Below are 19195 nucleotides of genomic sequence, written 5' to 3'. Positions count from 1 at the left end.
TGATTGAAGGATTCGATGTTAGGGACTGAAGGACTTATACAGACAGACAGACAAACAGACAGACAGACAGACGAAGTGATTGCTATGTTAATCATCCTCCGGGTTTAACAGTCAAAACTACACTACCAACTGTTGCCTGGTAGATCTTTTAACTCTACATCAAACTACGGTCATAATGTATTCATGCTTACCAGACACACGGCTCAGAGACACAAAGATTAACATGAGGTACAAACAGAGATGTAAACACACACACACACAGATATACATACACACAGAGGCATATACCAAGGAAAACACACACACACACACACACACACACACACACACACACACACACACAGACGAAGCCTCAGGCCAAGTATACGGATGTGTGGTCATAGGGAGAGCAATATTTGTTTAGCAAACACCCCGGCGGCGGCTCCTCCCCAAACTGCCTTAAAAATGAAGAGTTTTAAGCTGGTGTGGAGGGTCTAGGAGCTATATACAGTGCTCGCCACCACAGATCACACTCCAGGTATTTTGCATTTTTTTTTATTTATGATCCAAATGAATTTTATTTTCTATCTATACAATACATAAAACTCATACAGCCAGGTGGTATTTTGTTCATAAGGAATTTTCTATTCAAAGATTGACTTTTTTATGATTTTTGTTTGTACAGGTGAGGGCAATAGTAAGGCAACAGTAAAGGTCTAACTAACTTCATAGCAAAGGCTGTTGTAGGTCAGGTCAGGTCAGGTCAATCGCTATACCAAATTTTAAATAATAAAAAAATTCAACTAATAAATAAGTAAACATACTCGAGTATTAAGGAGAGGAAGGGAGAGATAAAGGAAAAATGGATAATTTATTTGTGGATAATAACAGATAAACTTGTATGGTAATGGCTGATACAGTCAACAATAACAGCTTTTACAGTGTCTTCTTAAAACTCAATATAATTTAAACACTTCCTTATATTCCCCATTACAATCAGGTGTTGCCAGGTGTTGAAAGGTGTTGTCAGGTGTTGTCAGGTGTTGTCAGGTGTTGTAAGGTGTTGTAAGGTGTTGCCAGGTGTTGTAAGGTGTTGCCAGGTGTTGTAAGGTGTTGTCAGGTGTTGTCAGGTGTTGTAAGGTGTTGCCAGGTGTTGTCAGGTGTTGCGTGTTGCCTCAGGTTGCACACAAGCTCAGTAACACACAGCCCCACACCTGGGTCTTCATGTCCGTACACAGACACAGACGCGCCCCAAGAACCCAACAAAAGAGTCAATACACTAAGTCAGTTTAAGGCAGTAATTACGGAGGTGTTTCGTGATGGTGTGTGTCCTAATGTGTGTGTGCTGGCGCGCGTGAGACTGTAAGTGAGGCGCCGGGCTAGACCAGGCAGGCACCCATGACCTGCTCCACCACGCTGATACCTTTTTAAGAGATATTTATGGTTCTTTTAACTTTAGGCTGCATGAACGAGGTTTGGGTTGGGACTCGACAACATTAGGCGTAATGGAAGTTTTCGTCCCAAACTACCAAGAGCTCCGTGTTTAGTATAATGTTAAATGGTGTGACTGTTACGTTACCTCTGTCACAGTGTAACATCTCTAACACTAGGAACGGGTTATACACATACCAGTATTAGTCACATAATTACAAACACATCGTAGTTTCTAAAATAAACAAACGTTTCGTCAATGTCATTTGGGGCAGCCATGTTTAACTCATTAACAGAAGGATTTTTTCCTCCCCAGTTTTTTCCCCTCATGAGTGTTTCCTCCCCGGAGCGGCGGGGTCGCGTCTGGGGAAACTGATGAGCCCATTAGGGGAAATCACGAGAGGAGGGATTTTTACCCTGATGAGGAAGAGCTGGTTATTTATGAGGCTGAGTTGAGGGCCAGTGGGGATTTGTTCTGTCCTAATATTTACCTCTGGCAGGTGCGTCTCTGCCCACTGTCCTACATAATGAACTAAACCCACCCTCAGGAGGTCACTCAGTGTAAACAACGAGTCCACGAGTAGATAATCTAAACCTACACGAGTGGTTGGTTGTAGATCATTTCAATAATTAATTCCCTTGAGCCTGTACCTTGAGATTACTCGAGTGGCTGCCTCCGATTTACTACTTGAAGGAGAAGTTAACAGTTCATGAATGACTCTATAAGGATAGCTTTTAATCGGCGTTTAAACTTAGTAACATAGCCATAATAAGCATCGTAGAGGAGAGTTTAAGTCACTACGAGGAATAATAGTTCACTCTAGACTTGACGATGGAAGACATAATGTTAAGAATAGGAAGAAGTGACGTTAATTAAAGGTGTGTTGGTGAGGGAAGGTGTGTTGGTGAAGGAAGGTGTGTTGGTGAGGGAAGGTGTGTTGGTGAGGGAAGGTGTGTTGGTGAAGGAAGGTGTGTTGGTGAGGGAAGGTGTGTTGGTGAGGGAAGGTGTGTTGGTGAAGGAAGGTGTGTTGGTGAGGGAAGGTGTGTTGGTGAGGGAGGTGTGTTGGTGAGGGAAGGTGTGTTGATGAGGAAGGTGTGTTGGTGAGGGAAGGTGTGTTGGTGGAAGGAAGGTGTGTTGGTGAGGAAGGTGTGTTGGTGAGAGAAGGTGTGTTGGTGAGGGAAGGTGTGTTGGTGAGGGAAGGTGTTGGTGAGGAAGGTGTGTTGGTGAGGAAGGTGTGTTGGTGACGGAAGGTGTGTTGGTGACGGAAGGTGTGTTGGTGAGGTGTGTTGGGTGAGGAAGGTGGTGGTGTTGGTGAGGAAGGTGGTGGTGAGTGATGGTGAGGGAAGGGTGTGTTGGGTGAGGAAGGTGTGTTGGTGAGGAAGGTGTGTTGGTGAGGGAAGGTGTGTTGGTGAGGGAAGGTGTGTTGGTGAGGGAAGGTGTGTTGGTGAGGAAGGTGTGTTGGTGAGGAAGGTGTGTTGGTGAAGAGGGTGTGTTGGTGAGGGAAGGTGTGTTGGTGAGGAAGGTGTGTTGGTGAGGGAAGGTGTGTTGGTGAGGGAAGGTGTGTTGGTGAGGGAAGGTGTGTTGGTGAGGGAAGGTGTGTTGGTGAAGGAAGGTGTGTTGGTGAGGGAAGGTGTGACAATGATAATGGTTCCTCACTGAAGGCAGCCATGAGGGTGTGACAGTGATGGATATAAATGTTAGTAAAAGAATGAAGGAGAAACGTGATATCTTACCAACGTAGCACAAAACTGTTTAAATAATGGTGGACATCAGAGGTTAGGCATTAAAACTTCTCGTCTGGTCTCACTTCAGAACACTGGTAGAACATTGTCATTAGTTAATCAAATAATTAAAGCCTGTTTTTCTACCTTTAAATGAGACGTTTATGTTAAGTATTCTGTGATTGATTTGGTTCCCGATAATCCCCGAATGTGGAAACAGAAAGGCACAAAATTTACGACAGAGAATTCCAATATTTTCCTTCCAGTTCTGTTAGAGAAGATCTGAGCTGTTACCAAGACTCACTAGTGATGACTAAAGGTTCTTAAGTACTGACGATAGAAACTGGATAATCGACCAAATCGCTGTAATGATGATTGTTAATTTTCAAAGTTAATCGTCATACCGAGTAAATGTAATTAGTGTACAGGTGTATTACGAGTTTATTTTACCTTTAAGGACAGTAAAGTAATTAAAGAAGGCACCTGAAGCCCAACAGTGACCACGACTCTACCCTATTAAGCGTCAAGGGGCTGTATTGTACCTATTACCCGAGTGTGTGTAGCGGGACCATAACACCATCCGGATATAATGAACATCTAGGGCGAGGAATTATCATCAAGTAGAGTCCAGATACAATTAACGAAATGGGAACAACGGGAAGACGGTGAGATTAACGAGAAGTTGACGACAAGGGACGACAAGACGGTAAGAGTAAGGAGGCAACGACATCATTCTTTTTGTTCTGTCTCTTGGCTATTTCATCTCTGTCTGTCTTGGTCTCCTCTATGTTATTACGCCTTCGTTTTGTTTTGTTCTAACACGTCATGTCCAGTTAACGCTTTAAGTTATGTTCTTCATTAGTTTCCATCAGATTCCTGTCACTTGTTCCGTTTTTCAGGGACTACACCTCCCCCTCTTCCCCCCCCCCCTCCTACCCCTTTCTCTCCTCCTTCCCCTCTCATCCTCCTCCTCCTCCTCTCCTCCTCCTCCTCCTCTCTTGAAGCTCTCAGCCAATGTTGTTCATCCTCCGTCATCTTTTTTTGTGCATCACTCGTCCTCATGTCTTCACTCCTCCATCGTCCTCCTCGTCCCCCTCCCCTCTACGTGTCAGGACCCCGTCGCCGTCGCCTCCGTCACCGTCCACAGCCCGGCAACTCAACACATTTCTTGGCTCGCTAATTCTTTTGTCAAGTCTTGGGTTCAGCATCGAGTATCACAGTGAAACCAAGGACGACCTAATCCCTCCCACCTCGAGTGTTACCGACAACTGTTTAAAAATGTCAATCCAAACACACAGTGGATTTTGTTTATATTATTGGTCTCGTATCTGATGTAAATAATCCACTTCAACCATCATATACATTCTCTTTGATTATTTTTGTGGGATATTTTAAGGATAAAGTAAACAGAAGAAAGTAATTGGTGCTTGAGATAAAAGATTCTTCCTGTAAAATGTAGGCGAGAAGTATCGTCATACATCACTTGACCTTTACTAATATTATAATAACAGAGTAAATGAAGAACAGTTATACCACCTTACATAACAAAGAACAAACCTGCTGTCAATCAAATCTAATAGAACAAAGAACAGAGAATATGACAAGGAATAACATAGTCTTTCTCATGTTCTCCTGTTCACCATGTTCTCTCTAAGAGCTTCACCAATAACACGTAACCGGTCATTACTTCTTAGACTATTATCCGACGACCAGTAATTAGATCGACCCGGTGAGACGATAGTTAGAGAGGGACAAGGTTTAGCGGTAATGGCCCGTCACTCACCACTGTCATCCACCATTGATTAACAGGTAGAGTACGACGCCCAGCCAGCCACCGCTACACCTGCCGCTTCCCACACCTACAATTTGTACTTCTGATGATTGTCGATCTAATGGATAATTGGTTGTGGTGATGATGGTGATGGTGGTGATGGTAGTGGCGACCTGTGGTGTAATGGTCAACATGCTCGCCTCGCAAGCAGTCGGACCCGGGTTCGATCCTGGGGACAGGGTGAAACTACGAGCAAGTTTCTTTACGCCATTTGCCTCTGTCTACCCAGCAGTAATTGGGAACCTGGATGTTAATCGATTTGCGGATCGTATTCCGGGGTAATGGTTAGCCAGTGCAGTTGGCGAGTTCTCCGGTCTTCTCGGACTATTCCTTGACACGGGGTCATGCAGCTCGTTAACTTAGGGTGTGGTTGTTGTGTTGGCGACAGCTTCTACACCTTAAACAAATTCACGCCTAGGTGGCCCTTGGGCCGGCCATCCTCGCTACACGAGGGGCAACCATTATCATTATGTAAGTCATAAAAACCTTAACAAAGTTGTTTCCAAAGGGACAGATCTTTGTTTGACCGTGGGAGCGTCAGAACCTACACCACCAACCAGCCCGCCGCCTCTTCCCTCATCATTGTCGCAGCTAAAACACTTAAATGTTACTAACTAAACCTACTGATAACTGTACCTCTCTTGATCACGAGGAGCAACCATTATTATTATATAGTGGTGGTGATGGTGTTGATGATGATGATCTAGAGGGGTACAAGAATGGTGATGATAGTGAGTGAGAATGTAATGAGTATAATGAAGATAATTATACAATGACTCTAAGATAGCTGTTATGATCATTGTACCAGTATTATCCATGTGTTTATAATGACATAACCAAATCAACAGTGGTATAAGAACAGGTAAAACACGGGTAAAAACACAGGTAAAACACAGGTAAAAACACAGGTAAAAACACAGGTAAAAACAGGTAAAACACAGGTAAAACACAGGTAAAACACAGGTAAAAACAGGTAACACACGGGTAAAACACAGGTAAAACACGGGTTAAAACAGGTAACACACGGGTAAAACACAGGTAAAACACGGGTTAAAACACAGGTAAAACACAGGTAAAAACACAGGTAAAAACAGGTAAAAACACAGGTAAAACACGGGTTAAAACACAGGTAAAACACAGGTATAGATACAATTATAGTCCACATTCTAACAACAGTATAACATAAGAACATACTAAAGAACTACAGCGATTTTTTTTCTATTTCTGTAATATAAACTACAGTAAATATCGCTGAAATGTAGTAATTCGGATTTATTACTAGTCCGGTGTAGACCTGTAATTACCTGCAGCACACACACACAACATATTAAGGTAGGTCGATCTTTACATTACACCTGAGTATTTACCTGTGATAGTAATTAGGTAGTGTTTCAATATTATCTGCCTTTGTATTGTATTAAGTCTATTCTATTGGTGGATGTATTTATGTAATATAAATAATGTGGTTATTATTATTATTATTATTATTATTATTATTATTATTATTATTATTATTATTATTGTTGTTGTTGTTGATGATGATGATAATAGTGATGAAGATGATGATGACGATGATGATGTTTGGTTATTATCATTATTATTATTATTAAGTAATGGTAATATTATTTAATTGCATGACAAAGGTATTATAAAGTTTCACACATTTTATTACACTCTAACTTTTTATATTACTGTTCAAAAATAGATTCAAATGACGATAAATAAATACGAATAAATGAACAAAAATACACACACACTATAAGATAATATATAATAACATAAATATTAGTAATTGATAATAATATAACCAGGTAATAGTCTTCACACCTGTCCTAATTTATGAAGTGTTGGGCATCGTCTAATTTCCCCCGAGGTCAGGTCTCTAGGTAACACATTCCCCGCCAGTCTCCAGGAAATCATAATATTATTAGAGAAATTGACCTAAATCAGTGTAATAGATTTAGGAAGCTGGTTTAATAACATGACACAGGTAAATCATATTAAAAGCTTTCACCAGGTATGTACAGGTGAGAATTACTTACTGTAGTTATTTAATGTTGAAAGACGAACCTTATATTGACTTAGGAATATAATAAATTACTCAGAAATTAATAAAGTAAAAATCGTAATAAAATATTTTCTTTCATTACGCGTTAATATATAATTTTTAATATAGCTCGCTAGTTATTAAATAGTAATAGTATTTTCTGCCCTTTATCTATCTATAAAAATCCTCCCTCGAAAACTACTTCGTTTCATAGATCAAGTTAATATAATTGAGAATGCATGAATATAACTCAAAAGGTCATCAGGATAATAATTCGTTTCACCAATAGGTCGTATTAATATAACAAGATTATTATGAGAGTTTCCTTAAATACACGAGAAAATTACTGAGGTTCATAAATTTCTAAAACCTTCATAAATTCCTATAACCTTCATAAATTCCTAAAAGCTTCATAAATTCCTAAAACCTTCATTCCTAAAACCTTCTCCTAAAACCTTCATAAATTCCTCAAACATTCATAAATTCCTAAAACCTTCATAAATTCCTAAAACCTTCATAAATTCCTAAAACCTTCATAAATTCCTAAAACCTTCATAAATTCCTAAAACCTTCATAAATTCCTAAAACCTTCATAAATTCTTAAAACCTTCATAAATTCCTAAAACCTTCATAAATTCCTAAAACCTTCATAAATTCCTAAAACCTTCATAAATTCCTAAAACCTTCATAAATTCCTAAAACCTTCATATAATTCCTAAAACCTTCATAAATTCCTAAAACCTTCATAAATTCCTAAAACCTTCATAAATTCCTAAAACCTTTAAATCAATCCTAAACCTTAATACCATTCCCACAACTAACACAGTGATACCAACGAGACAAAAATCCCTATATAAAATGATATCTCAGTTTATGATTTTTTACAACAGTCTTTTAGAACCTCAAAACGTATAAATTATTGGTGCTATTGTTAACAAAAATTCTAATGGCGTTTTAGGCTATTTTTAATAATGGCGTTTCATCACAGGTAAATTCCTAATCTATTATTCATATATCAAACACAAAAACTACAACTCGATTTAGTGAATTCTTGATAAAAACTTCTGGTGGCGAGTGACTCTGTTTTAATGGATAATGCAAAGCTGCCGTGAAATTCAATCAGTTTGATGTAAAAAAAAAAAAACTTATAATATTAAAACTGATTCTGATGTTGAACTTTTACACCAGAGAAGTTATATAGGATTTAAATATTTACTTACATGGCTTATAAACAAAATTCTTAATGTATAATAATAGTAATAGCCAGTCAGATCTTATAGTGTGTGAATAAAAGATAATGTCTAGTCTTATACATCACAACAACGTGAAATATGACCCGTAAGTATTGTCTTGTATTTTGCATTATTTCCAGGTTAATATAAATAATGCATCGCCTTAATGTGTGGAGGGAGGAGGTGGAGGCACTCACAAGGGGATCGAATTTACTGAGATAATGTTATTTCTAAGACAAAGTCAAAGAGAGTTGGAGACAGTATTGTGTTCAGTACTATATGAGGTTTAGTTATTCGATATATAATTATAATGATAAACCGCGTGTACAACTGACAGCCTTTGAGACAGGTGATGAGAAAAGTAGTTAGAGGAGGAAGAATAACCTAAGCATCCCAGGTATCATATGAAAAATAACCTGAATTACCTGAGCAGTCGTAGGTGTGACAGACCACTAGCTGGGGAGGAGGGGCAGGTGGTAGTTATATATGTACTGAGGTTACACAGTTACCACACCTCGTCGCCTCGTGTACACTCATGTAACACACTCCTCGGCTGTTGATGGTCACATTGTACACGGTAGTCTCACGGTGATACTGACCAACTCTTGAGATTTGGTCAACACAAGAAAAACAACACCATGAAAGTATATCAAACTAACACTGGTTGTTCCAATGAGATCTAATAATACTGTGGAATTTACGACGAAAACAGACAAACAGACTGATGTAAACTGAGGTAGAATGTTATATGTCAAGACAGTGTGGACAGCATGATGAACCAGGGGACAGGAATAACACGTTGCAGCGCTCGAGTCGATGATCAACCTTTGTTTTTCTCTGTTTGTTATGAGCGATATAAGATTACTGAGGGATTGATCTGTCACATGAGGCTGGCGGGCTGACACGTATTGTCAGTGTTCATCAACAACAACAACACATGAAGGAATATATTTTAATACGTAAGAAGTGAAATTAAAACATATTACAACCTTATATTTTACAGAATTTGACTTCACACACACACACACACACACACACACACACACACACACACACACAGGTCAAGAGCACCTGCAGCAGCACACGTAAACAAACACCCACACAACATACAAATAAGCCACACACACACAAATACGCTGAATCGAAGATAGCAATCCTAGTGCGAGGCTTCAGGGCCGCACCTTCCCCCCCGACGCTAGCAACAGAGACCAACGCCTCACTCTTGACATTGATGATAACTAGACCGTCTCTGCCTGCGCCTGCCTCCACCTACCTGTTACCTAAGCCACACACACACAAATACGCTGAATCGAAGATAGCAATCCTAGTGCGAGGCTTCAGGGCCGCACCTGCCTCCCCCCCGACGCTAGCAACAGAGACCAACGCCTCACTCTTGACATTGATGATAACTAGACCTGCCTGCTACCTGTTACCTCCACCCACCTGTTACCTCTCCCTACCTGTAACCTCCCCCACCTGTTACCTCCCCCTACCTATAACCACCACCTACCTATAACCTCCACCTACCTGTTACACCTCCCTACCTGTTACCTCCCCCTACCTGTAACCTCCCCCACCCGTTACTCCCCACCTGTTACCTCCCTCCTATAACCTCCACCTACCTGTTACCTCCCCTACCTGTAACCCCCCCACTCCGTTACCTCCTACCTGTAACCTCCCTACCTGTTACCTCCCTACCTGTAACCACCCTCACCTGTTACCTCCTGCCACCTCCCCACCTGTTACCTCCCCCACCTGTAACCTCCCTTCCTGTTACCCCCACCTGTAACCTCCCTCACCTGTTACTCCCTACCCTCCCTTCCTGTTACCTCCCTACCTGTAACCTCCCTTCCTGTTACCTCCCCCTTCCTGTTACCTCCCTTCCTGTTACTCCCCCTTCCTGTAACCTCCCCTACCTGTAACCTCCCCTACCTGTAACCTCCTTCCTGTTACCACCCCTACCTGTAACCTCCCCTTCCTGTTACCTCCCTTCCTGTTACCTCCCTTCCTGTTACCCCCTCCCCTTCCTGTAACCTCCCTCCTGTTACCTCCCCCCTACCTGTAACCTCCCTCCTGTTACCTCCCTTCCTGTAACCTCCCACCTGTAACCTCCCTTCCTGTTACCACCCCCCACCTGTAACCTCCCCTACCTGTTACTCTCCCCTTCCTGTTACCTCCCCCTACCTGTAACCTCCCCTTAGGCTCATATGTCGTATTTCCTATATTAAATTCTCCCTTTTAATTTGCATATTTACAAGACACCTTCGCCTCAGCTTTATTTTTGTTCATCTCTTAATTGTTTTGTTTAATCTCGTATGTTTCTGGTCGCTAAAGATTCTGTCATCTGGATTATAACAAGCGTGTGTATCTCTTCCTTCTACCAAGACTCCTCCATCATGCTCCTCCACCATGTTCCTTCACCCTTCCCTCCCCCACCATTCTCACCATGCTCCTTCATCCTTCCCTCCCCCCACCATGCTCCTTCACCCAGCCCCTCCACCATGTTCCTTCACTCTCCCCCACTATATTGGTCCTTCACCCACCCCCCACCATCATGCTCGTGCATCCTAGCCCCCACCACGCTCCTTCACCCTTCCCTCCCCCCACCACGCTCCTTCACCCCACCCCCGCACCATGGTCTCTCCCTATCTTCCTTTGTGTCTTCCTGTGGTTGATAAATGACACAATAGCCCGTCTCTGGCAGTGAGGTCCTGACCGTAATTGTTGCATCAGTGCCACAGCCTGTTGACAGCCTCGGTCTACTCGTTGTCACCTTGGCATTCGGTATTACCTTGACGTCTGGGTAAGAATAATGAAGGTTTTATCTTATTAAGTTGACAAAATAAACCTATTATACTTAGAGGAAGTTATCAGACTGCCCCGTAGCTCAGCCAACCATAGTGCTCTCGGTATCAAGGGATTGTTTTCTGCTTATGATGTGTACAAGCATTTTGCTGCCAACTATCCATCATTGTCAGGTGTCACACCCTCGCTATCACCTTGATTAATGGTGCACTCAGCATTCTCTCTACGTCTGGTCTTATAAAACGTCCAGCACACCAAGATCTCTCTCTCTCTCTCTCTCTCTCTCTCTCTCAATCCAATCATATTTGTCGCTTTTACTTCTTTCTCTTTCAGTATTTTCATTCTTCCTTCTATCTTTCCTTTGTTCACCAAATGGAGAATAAGAAACTTAGCTTAACTTTTTCTAAGAGGCAAAATATTACGGGTATGAATCTTGAAGGATCGTTCGCACACACACACACACACACACACACACACACACACACACACACGTTGTTACTTTAGTCCCTCAAAATGTTCGTCAAGACTAAAGTGATAACAATACACACAGGTTATGTTGACCACTGGGCCGTGAGGTATACTATTTCCCCTCACACTTAACTTACTAATCAGTTCACGCTGAACAGGTAATCCCAGAACATATCTTTACCTCCCTGACATGAATCAATCCACACGTCACCATCACTTACACTCACCGTTCACCCAGAAAAATAAACTTTAACTAAAAATCCTTCAGTTTATAATTTAACCCCAGTTTACCTGTAAGTCTCATCCTATCAGATACAACAATCACTCATCATAAACAACATCCTTACCTGATAATTAACCTCGATTATCTAAATAAAATAAAAACCTTTAGATGATAATTCACCTGTAGTCCTCCGGCAGTGAGTCGCCTCTCCTACCACCACCGCCATCCGTCGTATCACTTTACTCAACCCGTCAACGTAAACAGCAAACTTGGTGGCTGATAATATTGCCCAATAATTAAGGTCCTACTTGAGATTCACCCTTACCTAACCTAACCATAAAGTTCCGTCACCAGGAGGGGCGCATCTTGGCAGGTCACCACAAATAGAGTTAACATACCTGAGTTAACAGTGAGCCACACACCTTCCTCATTATCACTCGCTTTATTTACCTGCCCCAGATAACACCTGAACATCACCAGACACAATCTGCCCATTACGATATCTCCCACTTCGCTGTGTTGGAGGGGTAGTGGTGGTGGGGTGACGGGGTGTTGGAGGGGGTGACGGGATGCTCGTAGAGGGGGGTTTGGGTGTTGGGGAGGTGGATGTTGGTGATGATGTAGGAGGGATGACGATGTGGGGTGTTGGAGGGGTGGTGGTGTGTTGGAGGGGTGGTGGTGGTGATGTTGGCAGTGGGTATTGAAGTGGTGGTAGTGGTATTGACAGTAGCAGTAGTAGTAGTAATAGTAAACGGTGGTAGGTGGTGGTAGTGGTGGTAGGTGGTGGTAGTTGTGGTAGGTGGTGGTAGTTGTGGTAGGTGGTGGTAGTGGTGGTAGGTGGTGGTAGTGGTAGTAGTTGTGGTAGGTGGTGGTAGTTGTGGTACATACAGGGGGGAATGCGACAAACTTTCCTTGCATGTTGTTGATGGTGGTATAGTGATTAATAGTGAAGGGTTGAAGGAAGGGGGAACTACCTGCTTGCTGTGCTTGTGGTGGTAATTGTCAGACTTAGGTAGGAAGTCACGTTTGCTTGCTTAGTGAATCGACAACAGTGTGGTGACTGCTTGCTGTGCCTGTGGTGACATCTGTAACAATTAAAGTAAGGGATGACGTTTCTTTCCTTACTTGCTTGCTTAGTGTATCGACAATAGTGTGATTACTGTTTGCTTATTAGTTGCACTGCTAATGTTGTTTTGTATTCTGTTTAAGGCAAACCTGATGGGCAAACCTGATGGGCAAACCTGATGGGCAAACCTGATGGGCAAACCTGATGGGCAAACCTGATGGGCAAACCTGATGGGCAAACCTGATGGGCAAACCTGATGGGCAAACCTGATGGGCGTAGATGCTAATGAAAGCTAAATGGAACAGACGATCAGTATAATGACAAACTGGCAAATAAACAATAATGATCCTGAATAAACAGAATAAATAAACAAAGAGATAATTAGATGACCTCAGGTGTACATCAAAGACAAAGTAATTAACCTATTGGGGGGACGAACAGGTAAAATACCTAATTGGGGGACGAACAGGTAACGTACTCTAATTGGGGGACGAACAGGTGATGTACTCTTAATTGGGGGCGAACAGGTAACGTGCTCTTAATTGGGGGGGACGAACAGGTGATGTACTCTTTAGGGGGACGAACAGGTAATGTACTCTTAATTGGGGGAAGAACAGGTAATGTACTCTTAATTGGGGGGACGAACAGGTAATGTACTCTTAAATTACTAGACAAAAAACGACCGAAGTTAAGGTGTATAGAGTGAAGGTCAGACCAATGAAAACCTAACCTAACCTAACCTAACCTATCCTAATCTAACCCAAGTTATTCGATAGTAAGGTCAACCTGGGTGCAATTATAATGGGTAAATAAATGGGGATATTTGTGGCATTAAAGTAATAAGATAAATTGATTGTCATATAGGTAATAGGTAGCTGATAAGAACAGGGGAATAGATGAACAAAATGAAGAAATGAACAGTTGAACAGATTTAAGGTATAAACAGATGAACAAAATGAAAGAATGAACAAAATGAAGGTATGAACAGATGAACAAAATGAAGGAATGAACAAATTGAAGGTATGAACACGTGAACAAAATAAAGGAATGAACAAAATGAAGGAATGAACAAATGAAGAAAACGAAGAGTTAAGCTGTAGACACAAACAGGTAGGAGTGACTGACCAGGTAAACGGATAAACCAGGTGAAGATGTTAATTGATGTCGTACAGGTAACTCTGGTTGACTACTGTTAACTCCGACAAACACAGATACAAAGGTAAAACACATGACTATCTACTGTCAATCTGGTGTGTAAATAATACCATCAGGTGTAGAATTTTTAGCCCGTGTAGATTCCCCCCCCGTGTATAGGTAAATTCCATGTATGTAGCTAACGTGTAGACATTCCCAACCTATGATTAAATTCTCGACGGGATGTTAAGATTCTTGGTCTGTTTTTATGTTGATTCGATAGACATTCATTCATTCATCATATTTAAGACGAGAAAGAATTTGACAAGTAAGTAATGGTTTCCTACGATGGTAAATATTTGTTTGGTTTATAATATACGAGGGATGTTTTTTTTTCCTTTACGCGAGACGGAAATAAATTATATAGTGTCTTATATGAAGTCTATAGCTGTGGTTACTCAATTTTACTCATTGATTCGAGTTAAGAGATTTATGCCTGACATGAGTTACTAAATACTGATCGTCGGTCTTGTATTAGAAATAAACATTTTATGTATGGTCATTCTACTGTTACACACACACACACACACACACACACACACACACACACACACACACACACACACACACACACACACACACACACACACACACGGATATAACATACATTATGTAAACTGGTAAACAGAACAAACTTGAAGCTCACCAATTTATAATCTTGATAAAATATTTATTAATGAAAAATAATAGTTACAATATATCCTGTAAAGTGTAGACCAGCATCGAGCTATCCCCTGTGCCTATAATCCTTGAGCACTTGTATAAAATAATGGACTATGAGCTGTTAATTGTAGACGCAAGATATATGGAACGAGATGCATTATAATGTTATCCTTACACTGTGACGATGGATAATATTCAGAAAATAAATAGTCTTTCTTATCTATAATAGGCCTTCATAACTCACTTTTACGACATAAACTTTAATGCTGAAATTTCTTTAATAAACGATTTTGTGTTCGTTTACTTTTGTTTATAAGACTCGGGATTTACCTGTCAGGTTTATAGGCTCTCAGTATCTTTCTCACCAACACAGTGACCAGGAGAGCTACTTGTGGTATACGTGAGTCAGCTGTGAGGCGTCAGGGCAACACTGAGACATAAACGCTGGACGAACTGCTCACAAACAGAGTGCCGGGAGAGGAGGAGTGTGGGCTATGCATCTTAAGGGTTTAATGACCGTGGTGGGGCGTCATAAAACTCCTCCCCTGGCAGCGGGTCGTGGGGGGACTCCTGCCTCCTGTCGTGAGCTCCCGTGGGGGGTGATGAGGGTGTTATTGTGCGCTCCTGGTGGGGGACGTCTTGCTTGTGCCGCTATACTTTTTATTGTCACTTGTGAGGCTCCTGCTGCTACTGTGGGTGTTGCTTGCTGCTGCCTGGGGAGACGGCGGTGCTTGTGAGACCATATTGTAACTGTTACTGCTTTACCTCCTGTTGCTGCTTCTTGTCAGGACGGGGAAGTTTGTGAACGGAAGTTTGTGAACGGTACTGTTAAAATTTACTGTTGTGGGACCTGATGCTCCTATACTGTTACAATTAGTGGGGTTTTTTGAGAAATGGAATTGCTTGTGAAAGTGTTTATGTTGGTGTGTGTGTGTGTGTGTGTGTGTGTGTGTGTGTGTATAAATAATAATAATAATAATAATAAACGGTTTATTAATAGAGTTGCAGCCGGTGGCTGAAAATATACAGACTTACATTTGATTTAGACATAATGATATAATATGCTTTGAATACATTTACAGGGCTGTACAGTAAATAAATCAGGAGTTGTTTATTATTTTAACAATAGATGGGATGGTGCTGTTCTTATTTCTATCGGTGCGGGCTCTTATGGGCTGAATTTTGTTGTAGTGGCTGACTGCGCGAGTTGGGTGGGGGGCTGCAGGTGGCAGGAGGTGGCGATGACGAGGGTGGTGCAGTTGTCCACTGCCAAACCTTTCCAGTGCTTGGTGGTGGAGGTCACTGAGGGATGGCATTTGCAGGGTGGAGAGAGCGTTGGTGTAGCCGGAGTATTCTGCGCCGAGCATGATTCTGCAGGCCCTTTTCTGTACCTTCTCTAGCTGACGTTGTTGGGTGGAGTTGAGAGAAGACGACCAGGCTGGTGACGCATACGTTAGTTTGGGGAGAATAAAGGCGTTGTAGATGGTCCTCAGCTCTGGCGTGGGTGTGTGTGTGTGTGTGTGTGTAGACTAAGCGTCACAATAACCAGCAACACACAATTTACCGCCGACCACAACACACCAGAGAGCTCTTCCTCCGCACAATCTTCTCGCTGAATTGCCAGTCTTAAAAAAAAAAAAAGTTGACGCGCTTTACTGAACTCATCTGCCTCCCACCCACTCCACTCCACCTCACCCCACCCCACCCCAACCACCCTCAACCTCCCTTTTTTTAACCCATCGTCGCAATGTCACCAGAACGAAGAGGACGGTCGGGAACTCTTCTTTTTCTGATACTCTTTTTAGTTTTTTGTTAAGTCCCCCTTTTTTCCTCTCTCGACTACGGGGCGGTGTTGGTAATGGTAGTAACACGTGTAAGATGAGTGGCTGATGTGTTTTGCATTACCTCCCTGTTAACACTGTCTGTCCTCTACACATTAGTAATCTTTATGGTTATCTCACTTAACGATAAATCCTTCTTTAATATATTTAGTCTCTAGTATTTTGTGTTGTTGTTTCCCCTCTAGACTAATTTCTGGCAACGTACAGAGATGGAGTTTATTTTTAGACACACACACACACACACACACACACACACACACACACACACACACACACACACGGCTCATGTTTTTTGTTGTCTGTATGTGAAGAGGAAGGTGCAATGATATTTATTCTGTTTTTTCCCCAGATATATTGAATAAATCTCTTTATTTTTTTATAAGCAGAGAGAGAGAGAGAGAGAGAGAGAGAGAGAGAGAGAGAGACAGAGAGAGAGGTAACGCCCCACAATAATGAAGGCAGGTAAAGCGTAGGTGTGCAACAGTAGACTGGCTGACTGGGTACAAACAGATGACGTTCAAATAATTGGATGGAAGTGGATGAAAGTGGATGAAAGATCAGGATGGTAACGTGGGCGTGAGGTATGAGAGTGAGGTATAAGGGTATGAGGGGTATTAGTGGAGGATACAATACCATGGAGGGTATTAGATTATTGAGACACTAAGAGTGGAGTGAATGTGATCAGGATATAGAGTGAGAATGGGTGAAGTAGGAAGACATATAGAGGGTTTGGGTGACGTGAGGTAAGGGAGATGAGAGGAAGAAGTGATGGAGGGAGGGAGGGAGGGAGGAGGGAGGGAGGAGGAGGAGGAGGAGGAGGGAGGAGGAGGGAGAGGAGGAGGGAGGAGGAGGGGGAGGAGGGAGGGAGGAGGAGGGAGGGGAGGGAGGGAGGGAGGGACCTACACAACACACTGTACTGTACACACATAGTAGTGTATGAAACAGATTATGTATGTGTTGTGGCGAAAGGTTCATTATAACAAAACAGCATCAGAGAATAAACTTATTAACATGTTAGATAAAAGTATTGTAAATCTGTTTTAGTATCAAGTGAAGAGTCATAAAAGAGACCGTCAGTATCTATCATAAAGGTAACAGTTCAATATACCCGAAGGTTTAGTGTCTTAAGGGAATTGATAACAAGCGATCATGAAGAGACACTGGTGAGAATATTTTATTGTTTAGTTTTTGTTGCTTTGTAAACATGAGCTGGAGACGAGAGCTTACTGCCGCTCGCTGTCCCTCCTGCCTTTCAAAAAGACGTAAAAATACTCTAATTACTGACGACGTTGTTCTTAAATATTCAGAGTCCTATGAGATGAAATATATACGACGAAATACACTCTTGGTATACTTACAAAATAATAATTGTACGAAATACAATCACACTAAAAAACACAAATATTGTTTTAAAATATTCTAAAATACATCATGAATCTTAAATAAAACGTGTACTTAAGTTAGGTCATGACGTATTGGTACTATTCAATGAAACAAGATATGAAACACTCTCCTTAAATAGGCTCTGTTGTATGTACTTATTATAGATCAGTCGTTACTAAGGTTCAGTATTCAATTCAATTTTACTAGAGAGCTGACTACGCCAAGCCTGTGTACAAAATAACTACCTATGACAAGAAACACGGAACAAGTCACACCTAACTTAACCTAACCTCCATCTTCCGAGGCCTCAAATCAATGTTTACACTTGTGGTCGCTTATACTCTGATAATATCTTAGCAGTAGTTGATCAGAAACCGGGATCTCCTTTGATACAAGTTATTTTTCATTAATTATCAATTAGTTCTCAGTCACACACACATCTCATTGGACCATCAACATCGACTTGTTTTGTAAAGTGATCGCATTTTACTCAATGTTCTCTACTTGAAGGTTAATTAGTGTGTTTAATGATGTTTTTGTAGACCTATTATCAACGTACCTGTCTGTTTTGATGAGTATGATGACTTACAGGTGTTGACTTAATTTGTACTGCTAATTTATCTTCAAGGAGAGAAAGTGTATCAGTAGCGTTGCAAGAGATAAACAGGTAAACAATGGCCTTAATTAATTCTAGTTTTTGATAAGTTATAAAATATTTTATTTCCAGAGTACAGTTGGTGAGTCCTGGGAGTGACGACCTTTAGGGGTGGAGTCGGGGTGACCTTACAGAGTGCAGTTGGGAATGAGTCAGTGGGAGTGGCGACCTTACAGAAATTGGTGAGTCAGTTGGTGAGTCCTGGGGTGACGACCTTACAGAGTACAGTTGTTGGTGAGTCCTGGGTTGAGTGACGGGAGTGACCTTGAGTACAGTTGGTGAGTCCTGGGGTGACGACCTTACAAGAATTACAGTTGGTGAGTCCTGGGAATGGCGACCTTACAAGTGCAGTTGGTGAGTCCTGGGAATGGCGACCTTACAGAGTACAGTTGAGGTGAGTCCTGGGGTGGCGACCTTTACAGAGAGTACAGTTGGTGAGTCTGGGAGGGAATGGCGACCTTACAGAGTACAGAGTACGACCTTACAGAGTCCACCAGTTGGTGGTGAGTCCTGGGGTGGCGACCTTACACAGAGTACAGTTGGTGAGTCCTGGGGTGACGACCTTACAGTTGGAGTCCACAGTGGCGACCTTACAAGGTGAGTCCTGGGAGTGACGACCTTGGCGACCTTGCAGAGTACAGTTGGTGAGTCAGTT

This window comes from Homarus americanus, unplaced genomic scaffold, assembly GCF_018991925.1.
Source record: "Homarus americanus isolate GMGI-L3 unplaced genomic scaffold, GMGI_Hamer_2.0 scaffold49667, whole genome shotgun sequence".
In the NCBI taxonomy this organism is placed as follows: domain Eukaryota; kingdom Metazoa; phylum Arthropoda; class Malacostraca; order Decapoda; family Nephropidae; genus Homarus; species Homarus americanus.
The sequence above is the reverse complement of the archived record's forward strand: the minus strand, read 5'-3'. Positions refer to the sequence as shown.